Consider the following 13,221-nt stretch of genomic DNA (forward strand, 5'->3'; position numbering starts at 1 on the left):
TCGGTGTGCTGATTTGGGAGGGTTTGGTGCTGATGTGGGGGTGCGGATGTGGGTGTGCCGATGGGGGAGGTGCAAAGGTGGCGATGTGTGGGTGCTGATGGTGTTGATGGGGGCTGGGAATGGCGGGGAGCCGAGAATGCCAGTGTGCTGGGGGGGCATGGGATAGCGGTGTGCTGATGTGGTGGTGCTGGGGATAGTGTGTGTGTGTATACATGTTTGTGTGTATACATTGTATGTGTGTGTGTGTGTGTGTATACATGTGTGTGTGTGTATGTATGTGTACGTGTGTGTGTATACATGTGTGTGTGTGTGTATACATGTGTGTGTATGTATACATATGTGTATGTATACATTGTGTGTATGTATATATTGTGTGTATACAACATGTTTGTGTGTGTATACACGTGTGTGTATACACATGTGTGTGTGTATACACATGTGTGTGTATACACATGTGTGTGTGTGTATACATGTGTGTGTATACACATGTGTGTGTGTATACATGTGTGTGTGTATACATGTGTGTGTGTGTATACATGTGTGTGTATACACGTGTGTATATACACGTGTGTGTGTGTGTGTATACACGTGTGTGTGTATACGTGTGTGTATACATGTGTGTGTGTATACATGTGTGTGTGTATACATGCGTGTGTGTGTATACATGTGTGTGTGTATACATGTGTGTGTGTATACATTATGTGTATGTATACCTGTGTGTGTATACGTGTGTGTGTACGTGTGTGAGTGTATGTCTCCATGTGTGTGTGTACGTGTACATGTGTGTGTGTGTACGTGTCTACGTGTACATGTGTGTGTGTACGTGTACGTGTACATGTGTGTGTGTGTCTACGTGTACATGTGTGTGTCTACGTGCGTGTGTGTGTACGTGTGTGTACGTGTGTGTGTGTACGTGTGTGTGTGTCTACGTGTGTGTGTGTCTACGTGTGTGTCTACGTGTGTGTGTGTGTCTGTGTGTGTGTGTCTATGTGTGTGTGTTTGTGTATACGTGTGTGTGTTTGTGTATACATGTGTGTGTGTGTATACGTGTGTGTGTTTGTGTATATGTGTGTGTGTGTATACGTGTGTGTGTGTATACGTGTGTGTGTATACGTGTGTGTGTATACGCGCGCGTGTGTGTGTGTATACGTGTGTGTCTACGTGTGTGTGTGTCTACGTGTGTGTGTGTCTACGTGTGTGTCTACGTGTGTGTGTGTGTCTGTGTGTGTGTGTCTATGTGTGTGTGTTTGTGTATACGTGTGTGTGTTTGTGTATACATGTGTGTGTGTGTATACGTGTGTGTGTTTGTGTATATGTGTGTGTGTGTATACGTGTGTGTGTGTATACGTGTGTGTGTATACGTGTGTGTGTATACGCGCGCGTGTGTGTGTGTATACGTGTGTGTATACGTGTGTGTGTGTGTCTACGTGTGTGTGTGTGTGTGTGTCTACGTGTATGTGTGGTTGTGTGTGTGTCCCTGTGTGTGTGTGTGTTTGTGTCCCTGTGTGTCCTTTGGCCCGTCACTCCGCCTCAGGCCAATGAGAGGTGTGCGGGGGCGGGCCAAGGGACCAATGAGGTGGGAAGGGGGGGGAGGAGGTGGGAAGGGGGGGGAGGAGGTGGGAAGGGGGGTGAGAGGAGGTGAAATCCGCTCCCTCAGCCGTCCGGAAGCTCCCACGTGGATCTGAGGCGGGAGGCAGCGTGTTGTGGCCGCTCCCCCGCTGTGTACCGGGCGCTCGCTCCCCCGCTGACTGTAGCGGCGCCGGGGGGGGGGGGGAGGGGGTGGAGGTGAGGGGTGGGTGAGGGGTGGGTAAGGGGAGGTGAAGGGGGGTGAGGGTTGGGTGAAGGGGGTGAGGGTTGGGTGAAGGGGGGTGAAGGCCGCTCCCTCACCCGTCCGGAAGCTCCCACGTGGATCTGAGGCGGGAGGCAGCGTGTTGTGGCCGCTCCCCCGCTGTGTCCCGGGCACTCGCTCCCCCGCGCCGGGGGGGGGGGGGGGCTGAAAGCGCGGGAAACAGGGAGACACGGGGAGAGGAGGAGGTGCGCGGGTGTGGAGGCTGATGTTCAGGGAGGAAGAGGCGGAGGCTCCGGGACCGGCGGGTATGTGAGCCCCACCCCCCGGGTTATACATGCTGCTAATGTACACCCCCCCCACCGTGTGTGTCCCTGTGTGTGTGTGTGTCCCTGTGTGTGTGTGTGTGTGTGTATTTGTGTCCCTGTGTGTCCTTTGGCCCGTCACTCCGCCTCAGGCCAATGAGAGGTGTGCGGGGGCGGGCCAAGGGACCAATGAGATTTCCCCTAGGGACACCGGACATCCAGGCAGGCAGGCAGGCATACAGTGCTTTCACTAATATAGTATAAGAGATATATATATATATATATATATATATATATATATATATACATATATATATATATATATATATATATATGCAGATGAGCATACAGTTGTATTTGCATATATATATATATACAGGGTTGCAGACCTGTCTACGAGATGTGAATGTGCTCACAAGTGATATTCTTTATTGGAGATATATATATATATATATATATATATATATATATATATATATATATATATATATATATATATGTAGCCATGCATAATAATGACTGCGTACATCTTCCCTGTTGGCAGTAAGTCTTGGTAAATAGAGGCCTGCCAACAGTAGTTATGGAGGTTTTCCCTCACACCCTGGTGTGGTGCCCTGTGTAAGGAAGGGAGTGGCTGTATGCTCTGAGTCCCTGGATAGTGACATCAGAGATGCGCCTGCCCCCTGAGGTATAAAGGGCACAGCACTGTCAGTTAGTGTTGTGTTAGCCCGCAGTTGTGTGAAGCAGCTGGTAAAATGTATGCTACGGCATAAAGGATTGGAGGAATACTTTTGTGACCCTAGTGCTGTAACTAGCGGTAGCAGAGTGACCAATTAAGTCTGTCTAAGCCACACTGTGTCCAGGGACCTGGCGCAGTGGTGATCTCCCTAGGAGAAAGGGAATCCCACTTCAATACGGGAGGGCGTACCTGGCAAAGGGACAGCACGGAGAGATGTGCGGCTAGAGCCAGCAGCTGCATGGGGCAGTCTGCTACATCCCAATCTACAATAAAGATGCCATGTTCAAAGAAACCCCCACTGTGTGAGTGTGAGATTACTCAACAGTGGCAGTCACCACCGAGAAGGAGTTCCTCACCAGGACCATCTCCCTGCGGAAGCATAGATCCTGATGAGGTGGAGGCGCTGCACATGAAGTAAGTTGGACTCGTAACCACTACCTCAGCTACCTGTCCTGATGACATCCCCTAATACCATCAAGCGGGAGACTCAGGAGTCCTGTTACTTGCAGGTGCACCACCACACACGACCTTGTAATGGGGACCGGTTAGACCACACGGGCCAATATGAGATTGGGTGGGTCAGACAAGGGGGGTCCAGCCGTTACATATATATATAAATATAAAACACGATTGGTTTTCCATATATTATGATTAAAGCTGCAGTTCAGTCAATATCCTGCATGTGTGTTTTTTTTAATAAATCAGTTCTGTAGTAAGAAAAAATACTTTTAGCATTTTCTGTTTTAAAAAAAACAACTTTGAAAGACCACTTTTCTTGAATTCTATTTTAACAAGCATTTGCTAAGGCACTGCCCCTTCATGTCCTGTCACAAGCCCTGGCACACCCCTTTGTGAGCCCTGCCCTCCCTCTAGCACAGGTCAGTGCAGGAGTGCTCATGAATATTCATGAGCTTCCACTGAGTGACAGAAGCAGATGAAAAACATATGCCATATCTAAAGATGTCGCCAAATTTCGCCGATCAATACATGGAGAACGAAATTGACTGGCAGCTATACAGTTCTTTAGGTAATTAGAGATTGCCCACATGAAACTATTGAATTAAAAAAAAATAAAAAAATAAAAGACTGAACTGCAGCTTTAAGGGGTGCTCTGGTTCTTACTGTGCATTATTAAAAGCCTGCGCATTCTTGTGGTTAGTAATGTGGATTACTTGTTTAGCTGGCAAAAATCGGAACATTACCAATGAAGAAAACGCCAAAAACTGTGAGTTCAAAAATGCTCAGCCCAACTAGTCTAAGTAACCTGTAAAAAAAAACTTTCATGCTCCTTGGGAGGAAGAACAGATTAAATCCGTAATGAAAGGGGTATCTTAAAGCCCGCATACATTTTCAAAGAAACTCAGTTTACCAAGAATCTCTCTTAGATTAATGATCAGTCTCCCACATAATGAAGTACTTTGCCTTAGCAATGTGCTCATGTATTTATTAGGGTGTCCACAATTGTGCTATACAGCCCGAGACATCTTTATAAAATCCGGGAATTTAGAGCTACAGTGATGAACCAGTTCAAGCCTAATGGGAAGGTTGATGAATGACCTGACTGCTTCAATCCCCTCCTTCACCTGCCTCCCCCCCCCTTCCCCCGGCCTCCGCCCCCCCACTCCTCTCCCATCCGCCTCTTGCTGACACTTATAAAAGCAAAATACAAGTCACACCAATAATGGAAATGAAATGTGAGTGTAATTAGATAATGCCACATGGAAATGAGAGAGAGAAAAAAAAGAGCACAGCTGAAATGTTAAATATGTTAGTAATTTTTCCCCTCCCTTCTCCCTTGGAGCAATTATACGAGGTTGATTTATTTGTTACAGTTTATAATCACTGCGCTACCTGTGGCTGATTCTAAACAGAGCCCACGTCTACGGAGAAAATAAGTGGGGCTTTTCACTGCACCAATGTTTATTGTAAATGTATTTATTGTCAAGTCACTAATTTATTATGCAATTTAGATGTCACAGGCCGCTGCTGATGGGAGCTAATCATTACCCATTTGGCGGCTTGTAAACCACTTCCTCGGCTGGCTTTCGGAAAATGTAACGGTGAGATGTCATTTATCTTACTGGAGAAAGACATATGCGCCGGCAGTGGGATAAACATGTGTATTTACTGGGAGAAAAGGTGCTTATAATTATTATAAACACCACATAACCATCACCAACACCATAACACCACAAACACCATAACACCATATAATCACCACCAACACCATAACACCATATCCACCATAACACCCCATACTAACCACCATAGCACAATATAATCACCACCAACACCATAACATCACTAACACCATAACAACCACAACCACCATAACACCACAACCACCACCCTAACACCACCATCAACACCATAACATCATATAACCACCATAACACCACAAACACCATATACACCACATAACCACCATATCTCCATGACACCACATACACTATACCCAGGGTGGGCAACCCTATCGCCATTCGCCACTTGTGGCGAATTGTCAGTTAAACTGTGGCGAATAAGACCGCCGGGACTCTCAACTCCCCCCCCCCCCCCCCCCGCGACGGCCCCCTCACCCCCCCCTCTCCCCTTCTGTGGTAGGGAAGGAGCGTGTGTGTGGCGCTCCCCCGCCCGCTCCAGCGTGTGCTCCCTCCCCTCCGAGCCCACTCCAGCTTGACGCGCTGACCGCTCCAGCATGACGCGCACCCCTTTCCCCCCACAGCCCACTCCAGCGTGATGCGCTGGCTGTCTGCCAGCCACCCACCTGCCAGGCAACACTGCTGCCCGCCAGCCCAGCCAACACTGCTGCCCGCCAGCCACCACTGCCTCCGCCGCGCGATCTGGTAGGCATGGGGGGGCGGGTGCTTGATGAGGGGGACTGCTGAAAGGGTGCTGGGGGGGAGAGAGATCAATGGTGCCGCCAGGGAAGGGGGGGAGATCAATGGTGCTGGGGGGAGGGGAAGATCAAGGGTGCTGGTGGGGGAGATCAAGGGTGCTGGTGGGGGGGAGATCAAGGTTCTGGGGGGGGGAGATCAAGGGTTCTGGGGGGGAGAGCAAGGGTGCTGGGGGTGGGGGAGATCAATGGTGCTGGGGGGAGATCAAGGGTGCTGTGGGGGGGGAGATCAAGGGTTCTGGGGGGGGAGATCAAGGGTGCTGGGGGGGAGATCAAGGGTGCTGGGGGAGATGATGAGAGGGGTTAAATGAGATGGTGATGAGGAGATGGTGATGATGATGTCTAATCATGGCTAGTGGTGGTGGCATGAGAGGAGGATGAGGAGGGGGGTTGCGGTCTGAGGGCCGTTCTATAGTGCGTGCGCTTGCTGTGCCGTGTGCGTGTGCAGCAGTTATAGTTTGCTGAGGTTAGTCAGCCTTTCTATAATGGTGCCGCGCGTGCATGGCAGCGAGTGTGGAACCGACCAACGGGGGGGAAGATGAGGAAAAGAAAGATTTCTCGCCGCTACTGCCGCTGAAATGTGTGTGTACGTACAATGTTAATAAATACTTTATTACAGTATTTCTTTATTTATTTCAAACTTATTTATAACACACACACAGTGCCTCACTCGCTCACAGCATACACACAAAAAGCATGCGGCAATTGCACATGCGTTCGCACACACTATAGAACGGCCCTGAGAATTTATAAACTTGTTCAAACAGTGTGTGTTTAAAATTTTCGCATGCGCAACACAATACCTCAATTTTTACATGGTGTGGCTATTTTCACTTCTAATTCGCGACACCTGTGGCTACATTGAAAAATAGGCTGCCCACCCCTGCACTATACTATACACCACACACTATAACACCACATAACCACCATAACACCATAAAGACCAAAAATACCTTAACACCACAACACCATAAATACCACATAACCACCGAAACACCACAAACAGCATAACACCATAAAGACCACAAACTCCATAACACCATAAACACCACATACTAAACCACCATAAACACCACATACTAACCACTATAAACACCACATACTAACCACCTTAAACACCATAAACTACATAGTTACCATAAACACCACATTGTCACCATAGACACCGTAACACTGTAAACACAACAAACACCATAACACCACATTCAAATGTTTCTCCATTTTCTGTAATCCCTAACTCTGATGAACGCTGATTTTTTATTAAAATTAAAGCACAAAAAAAGGTTTTGCAAAATACAATAAATACCCCAAACTGGAATCCCTAATGAAATCCCGATGTGTTTCTAGGTATCAGCGGTAAAACATACAAATTATATCACAGAAAGCACTTCTGTCTGATCACTTAAAAATAACCTGAACTTTGGGGTATCCCAGACCTGATTGGGCCCCCGCCCCCCCAACATCTGGGGACCCCTCGGTTCCTGGAATATTTGTAGTTTTTTGTAATGTGCGCCAGTTTTGAAAGATAATTATGACTGCCGGTTTCCAAACCTGAGCACGGCCATTTTGAATCAGCTTCATTGGTGGACAGCTGTCTCTGGCACCCCTTAACAAGGGCGTCTCGGACTTTGGTGAACCACAGATTAGCTCCACGGAACCCCCCGACAGAGATACATATTTTTTTCTTAAGTGGGATTCCTGCTTTAAAGCGGCAGTCCCACATAGGACAAAGGTAAAATGAAGTTTAAAAAAATAAATAAAAATATCAGACATATACAAGGATTTATTTGATAAACTTTCACCATTTCCATAATAAAAGCTTTGAAGCGTTTCTACAATATTTACCTAATGTCTTTTCCTGGTAAGACTGCTTGTCAGTCCCCCAAGCGCTGTTCTGTGTCTGCAAAGTAATAATTAACTGATAATTAGTCAAACAGATAAACACAAGTCAGTGATGTTATTATCTTGTATTTATATGGTGCCATCATATGCCACAGCGCAGTACAATGGGGTGGGGGGAGGCATTAAATACATTGATCTTGAAACAATAGATCAGGAGGTAGGTCCCTGAGACACTGGAATTCAGTGTTCCCGGGAAAAAGCGAAACATAGTCATTTTTCACAAGATACAAATAGCACTTTCGCTGCGGAGCCTGCACTGCACAATGTTACATCTCCCGGCCCCCATCTGAGAATAATCACAGGAACGCAGACATTCCCCATCACTGATATACGTGGGCCTGTGTACTAGGTACGATAGAAATGTGGCAGCTGTTATTGCTCCCACGACACGCACACACGACACACCAGCTGGAGGAGCCGCCATTGTGGTTTAGGACATCTCGCTGCCGGACATTTCGCCACCAAGATAAGGCCCTAACCTTGCTCCTTACCCTATAAAAACCCAATCTTAATCCCCAATACTAACTCTACCCTCTACCCTAAAAACCTTAACACCTAAAATAAACCTGTTACCCTAAACCTCTTACCGAAAACCCTTTACCCTAATCTCCTATCCTAAAACCTTAACCCTTTACACTAATCCTCTACCCAAAAAACATAATCCCTTACCCTAAAACCCCTACCCTTAACCACTACCCACTTAAACCCCTTAAATGAACTGACTTTATTAGCAAAACAGCGGGCAGCAGAGATGCTGTGCGCGGGTCCCTCAGCGGCCAAACACTGGCGCTGGCTGCGCTCAAATGTTCTATTCTGCCGCCATTGTGTATTACGTGCAGGTAAGTAAGGGGCGGCCGCTGCATTACTGCATCTGCTGACGCTCGCCTGCTACATCTGTACGGAATAAATTCATTTCAAATTGCGCTTGAGAAACCTGAAATTTCAGCATCAATAAGAATAAGAATAATTGTTGGCAGCGCACGGAGATGGCAGCGATGGCGCACTGTGATGACGGCGCACAGCGATGATGGCAGCAAAATATATAGCAAATGGAAATATTACTGTGTGCTCATTTCCATGACGTAGACAGGTTTGCAGCCCTGCCTTTCACCATTATCACCCAGCACACAGCACTTCCACTGCAGCAAGGGATTCTGGGAATCTTCCCAGAATCCCTTGCTGCGGTGGAAGCACTGTATGCTGGATGATAATGGTGAAAGGCAGGGCTGCAAACCTTTCTACGACGTGGAAATGAGCATACAGTTATATTTCCATTAGCTATATGATTTACTTTGGAGGGTTTTTGTCACTTTTTTTACCCACCATAACTTAAGTATATATATATATATATATATATATATATATATATATATATATCCTTTACATATCTGTAACACAGACGCTTCTGCCTCTAATGGCCTTCATCAGGGTTGGGGGGTAAAATGTTGGTCTATCAAATAATAATGTTACTCCCTATGGAGCACCTGGTAAGTTGTGTAACCTCTTTTTAAAATATATATCTTATTTTTTGCGGTGCGCGTCTCCCGTTTTTTTATTTTTTATTTAAATACCCAGTTATATAATTGGTTCTTTGGGAAGTCTGATTACGTCTGGTACGAGATTAATTTTCTTATTGCTTCTCATTGTCGGCACTGCTTTGCCGCGATAATAGAAAAAATGTTCAAGAGCGCAGGTTAAAGTGACGTCTGGCGATTATTAACGGAGGCAATAACAGCGCTTCCTCGTATAAAGCCGGCATTAAATGAGTCATCTATTTTACCTGCCTTAATTGGATTTCGGCATTTAAATATCGGCATAACGGATTCCTTTTAGCTGGATGTTTAACTCTTTCCCTTCCAGGTGGGCATGCAACATGAAGGGCCCTATTTACTAAACAGCGCTATTTTATAGGACATCTCTTCCATCGCCGAAAGACACCCCTCACCCCCCAAGTCAATGGGTCTTAAGGTGTTGGAAGGTGTCTTACCACTCAGTGAAAATGTCCTTACAGCGAAACCCAAACGGCTAATTTATTGACCCTGCTGTGTGCATTTAAGTTTTTATTTGGTGTTTAAACCTTTCCAAATTGAGCAGTGCCGGGTCTTGTGTCTCTGACACTATTACAGCTCAGAGTCCCATTCTGTACAAGGGCATGAAAGTGACCTGGAGTAATACGGCAGGGGGTGAGATTTACAGCCCTCATAAAAACCCTAACGAGTGAAAGTCTTGGAGAAGTCAGAGAGAAATAAGAGGCGTGTCCGCGATGTCTGCGCCCCTTCCCCGGGCGAGGGGCTTATTCTAGTAGCTCCGAAGGGGTCATTGCCAAATCGCACGTGGGGACACGTTCACGAGAAGCGGAGTGTCGTGTGTGGGGGGGGAAAAAAGGTCTTTTCTATTGCAAATCGCAGATTGTAATCCGCTTTTATAAAAAGTGACACGGCGCTGGATTTGTGCTTTAGAAGCGGAATTACTTGAAGGGGGTGTCATTTATTTGGAGGGAGGTTTGAGGGGGGAGATCTCTCTCTCTCAAGTAATACATTGAGAGTTACCTCTCGTTTCCAAGTATGTCCTGGGCACCGAGTTATAAAAAAAATACATGGTTACATTAAAAGAACAGGGGTTATACAGTAATTATATATATATACACACACACACTTTTGGGGATGCAGTATACCATACATATCAATCCCTAACTGCTCCCTATAAGTCTGTCCCCAACTGCTCCTATAACCGCACCCTATAACTCCTACCCAACTTCTCCTATAACTCCTCCCTATAACTCTTCCCCTAACTGCTCCTATAACTGCTCCCTATAACTCCTCCCCTAACTGCTCCTATAACTCCTCCCCTAACTGCTCCTATAATCGCTCATTATAACTCCTTTCCTAACTCCTCCCCTAACTGCTCCCTATAACTCTTCCTCTAACTGCTCCTATAATCACTCATTATAACTCCTCCCCTAACTGCTCTTTTAACTCCTCCCTATAACTCCTCACTGCTCCTATGGTTTGTCATTTGAATGCAGTAATACCCTGCGTGATGTCTCTACAGCAAAGATAATCTCAGAACAATGCAAAATATCCAAGAGTAACGGAACGCGATTCGCAGTTTCATCGCGCTACCCGCGGGACCACGCTATCACGAGGACATATCGGCGGACCGGCTTGGGTTTCGGGCACCGTCTCTTGCTATTACGGGGGGCCCGGTTTCCGTAGCCCCTTGCAGTATATCGCCAAAGGACAGCGATGCGTAAAACCAACCGCAAAATCCTGAAAACAGCTTGAATTCTTTTTCCATGTAAGTCATGCATACGGATCTCCGCTGGCTGATACAATACATCCACCTTTGCCTCTTTGCAGCGCACTTACTATAACACCCTCCTACGGCCTCTGTACGTTCTTCCTACTTGCCACTTAGAGTGTGAGCTCTTCAGGGTAGGCCTTCCCTTTCCTATTGTTTGTTATATTATGCCACGTGTATTGCAAAGCGCTACGTAGCTGGATGGCGCTATATAAATAAAGATATACATACATTGATCCCTTTATTAAAATCATTTCTATCTGTTTAACCTCCTCTTCTCCGACCTTTTCCCCTAAGACCTCCACCCCCGAGGACTGTTTGGGGACAAGTTCGACAGCGATTGCCCAACGAGGACGCTGCACGGAGAATCGTATATTATCCTCATCAATTTGAGGAACGTTTCGATATCTCATAATGCAGCACTGTTCTGCAAATATAGAACTCACGAGGCAACCATCTTAAATGTAACCCACAGAAAATCATGTTTTCCTCTTCAAACTGTCGGAACTTTGTAGGTATGTTGGGTTCGTCGCCCTGTCGGCACAGCGGTTCTGGTACTAGCAGACCCGGGTGGGTAGTGTAATTTTGTTGCCGATCTGACACATCTTTGAATCCCATCTTTGTGTCGCTCGCTCATATTTTCCGCTCCCGTCTCTGGGTTTTGCTCAGTTTCTGCTTTTTTCCCCCCCAATGTAATGAGGCGGGGGAGGCGTTAATTATATTTTAAGACAGCGGTTATGTCTAAAATGATTTCTCTGATGTTGTTTTCTCCAAATAGATTTAACAGAAAGTCCAGGAGGACGAAGTACCTTGTACACAATGTGAATCCCCTTTAAAGCAGACGTTATCTGTGCAGTTTATTTTGACTTACTTTAGTAGACCTCATCTTGACATTTCTCCCACTTTATTTGTCAAATTCGATGCTCTGTTCAGGAGAGATTGCATCATGAGCAGGACATGTTCTGGGGACAAGATACTAACATTATATGAGTTAAACCTGCATACGATTCTGGGAGATTACTGCTTTAATGTCAAAAATGTCACAAGCCATTATTTGATGTTCTAGAAGCGCCAATAAATGTTACATTGTGAGAGATCATAACCCTGCAGATTGGAGGGGCCTCGCTAAACTCTCCCGGCTGCAAAACAGGGCCAAAAGCTATAAGAATGGCACAAGAATGGAGGGAGAGAGGATAGAGAGAGACGAAAGCAAGAGAGAGAGAGAGAGAGAGGAGAGGGAGAGCGATGGAGAGGAGGGAGAGAGATACCTGCCAGACAGGTAACAGCATACCCAATATACCTGGGAGACATGCTATTAGCTGGATTAGCAGCAGGTGTGTACAGTAGATCTGAAAAGTAGCCTTTGACAGTGGTGCTACCCAGCAACTAGTTTAGCACACACTGCTAGAGCTGCCGCACAGAATAGCAGCGGTTGTGGGTTCTGATTCTGTTGGGCCAGACACCAGTACACCTTAGGTTTGTCAAGATTAGTCTTTTGCTAAATCTTTTAGGATTGCGTCATTTAAAGGAGCAATCCAGGCGGGCTGTTTTTATTTATTTTTATACATAGGATTGAAGCTGCGGGTCTCCGGAGATGAACCCCATTAATTTCAGCTCGAGGGATCCCCTGCACCTCTGTGCGGGGTGCCGGTATCTCCTGCAATTTAAACCTACTGTGTCACTTGGGCCAATAGGAAGCCCCAACGGATGACATCACGGCTTCCTATTAAACCGCAGGGCGCGGGAGCTGAAATTCACCCAGTTTTTAAGTGCGCCATCCGCCTTCGGATTTCTGCGTGCGGATTTTGACAGGTTCTCAAATCTCTACTAAATCTCTAGGGAGGTAAATCTCTTAGTTGATTGACTGTTCTGAGACCCGGGACCCCCCCTCTTTCTTCTGTTCGGGATACCCCTTCTGTATTATCACAGTAAGGCTAGTTCCATTGGGCCTCCCTGGGACACTGCCTTAGCTATCACGGATGAAGGAGGTCACGAGCCGTGAACCTCCCTGGGGTGCTGCCGGAGCTCCCGGGGATGAAGGAGGTCACAAGCCGTGGACCTCCCTGGGGTGCTGCCGGAGCTCCCGGGGTTTAAGGAGGTCACAAGCCGTGGACCTCCCTGGGGTGCTGCCTGATCTCCCACGGAGAAGGATGTCACAAGCCGTGGGCCTCCCCGGGACACTGCCTGATCTCCCACGGAGAAGGATGTCACAAACCGTGGGCCTCCCCGGGATACTGCCTGATCTCCCACGGAGAAGGATGTCACAAACCGTGGGCCTCCCCGGGACACTGCCTGA

General features: G+C 46.9%; 1 long non-coding RNA gene across 1 annotated transcript in view; it reads left to right on the forward strand.

Annotated features, from left to right (window-relative positions):
- The first annotated feature begins 10,596 nt into the window (after window positions 1–10,596).
- The window catches only part of LOC142470236 (uncharacterized), a 76,004-nt gene continuing 73,379 nt past the window's right edge, over window positions 10,597–13,221 (forward strand). The window contains exons 1-2 of the long non-coding RNA XR_012789248.1: window positions 10,597–10,922; window positions 11,223–11,440. This is a non-coding gene — a long non-coding RNA (uncharacterized LOC142470236). The remainder of the gene's footprint in view (window positions 10,923–11,222; window positions 11,441–13,221) is intronic.

The sequence above is a fragment of the Ascaphus truei genome, chromosome 19, assembly GCF_040206685.1.
Source record: "Ascaphus truei isolate aAscTru1 chromosome 19, aAscTru1.hap1, whole genome shotgun sequence".
NCBI classification, from domain to species: domain Eukaryota; kingdom Metazoa; phylum Chordata; class Amphibia; order Anura; family Ascaphidae; genus Ascaphus; species Ascaphus truei.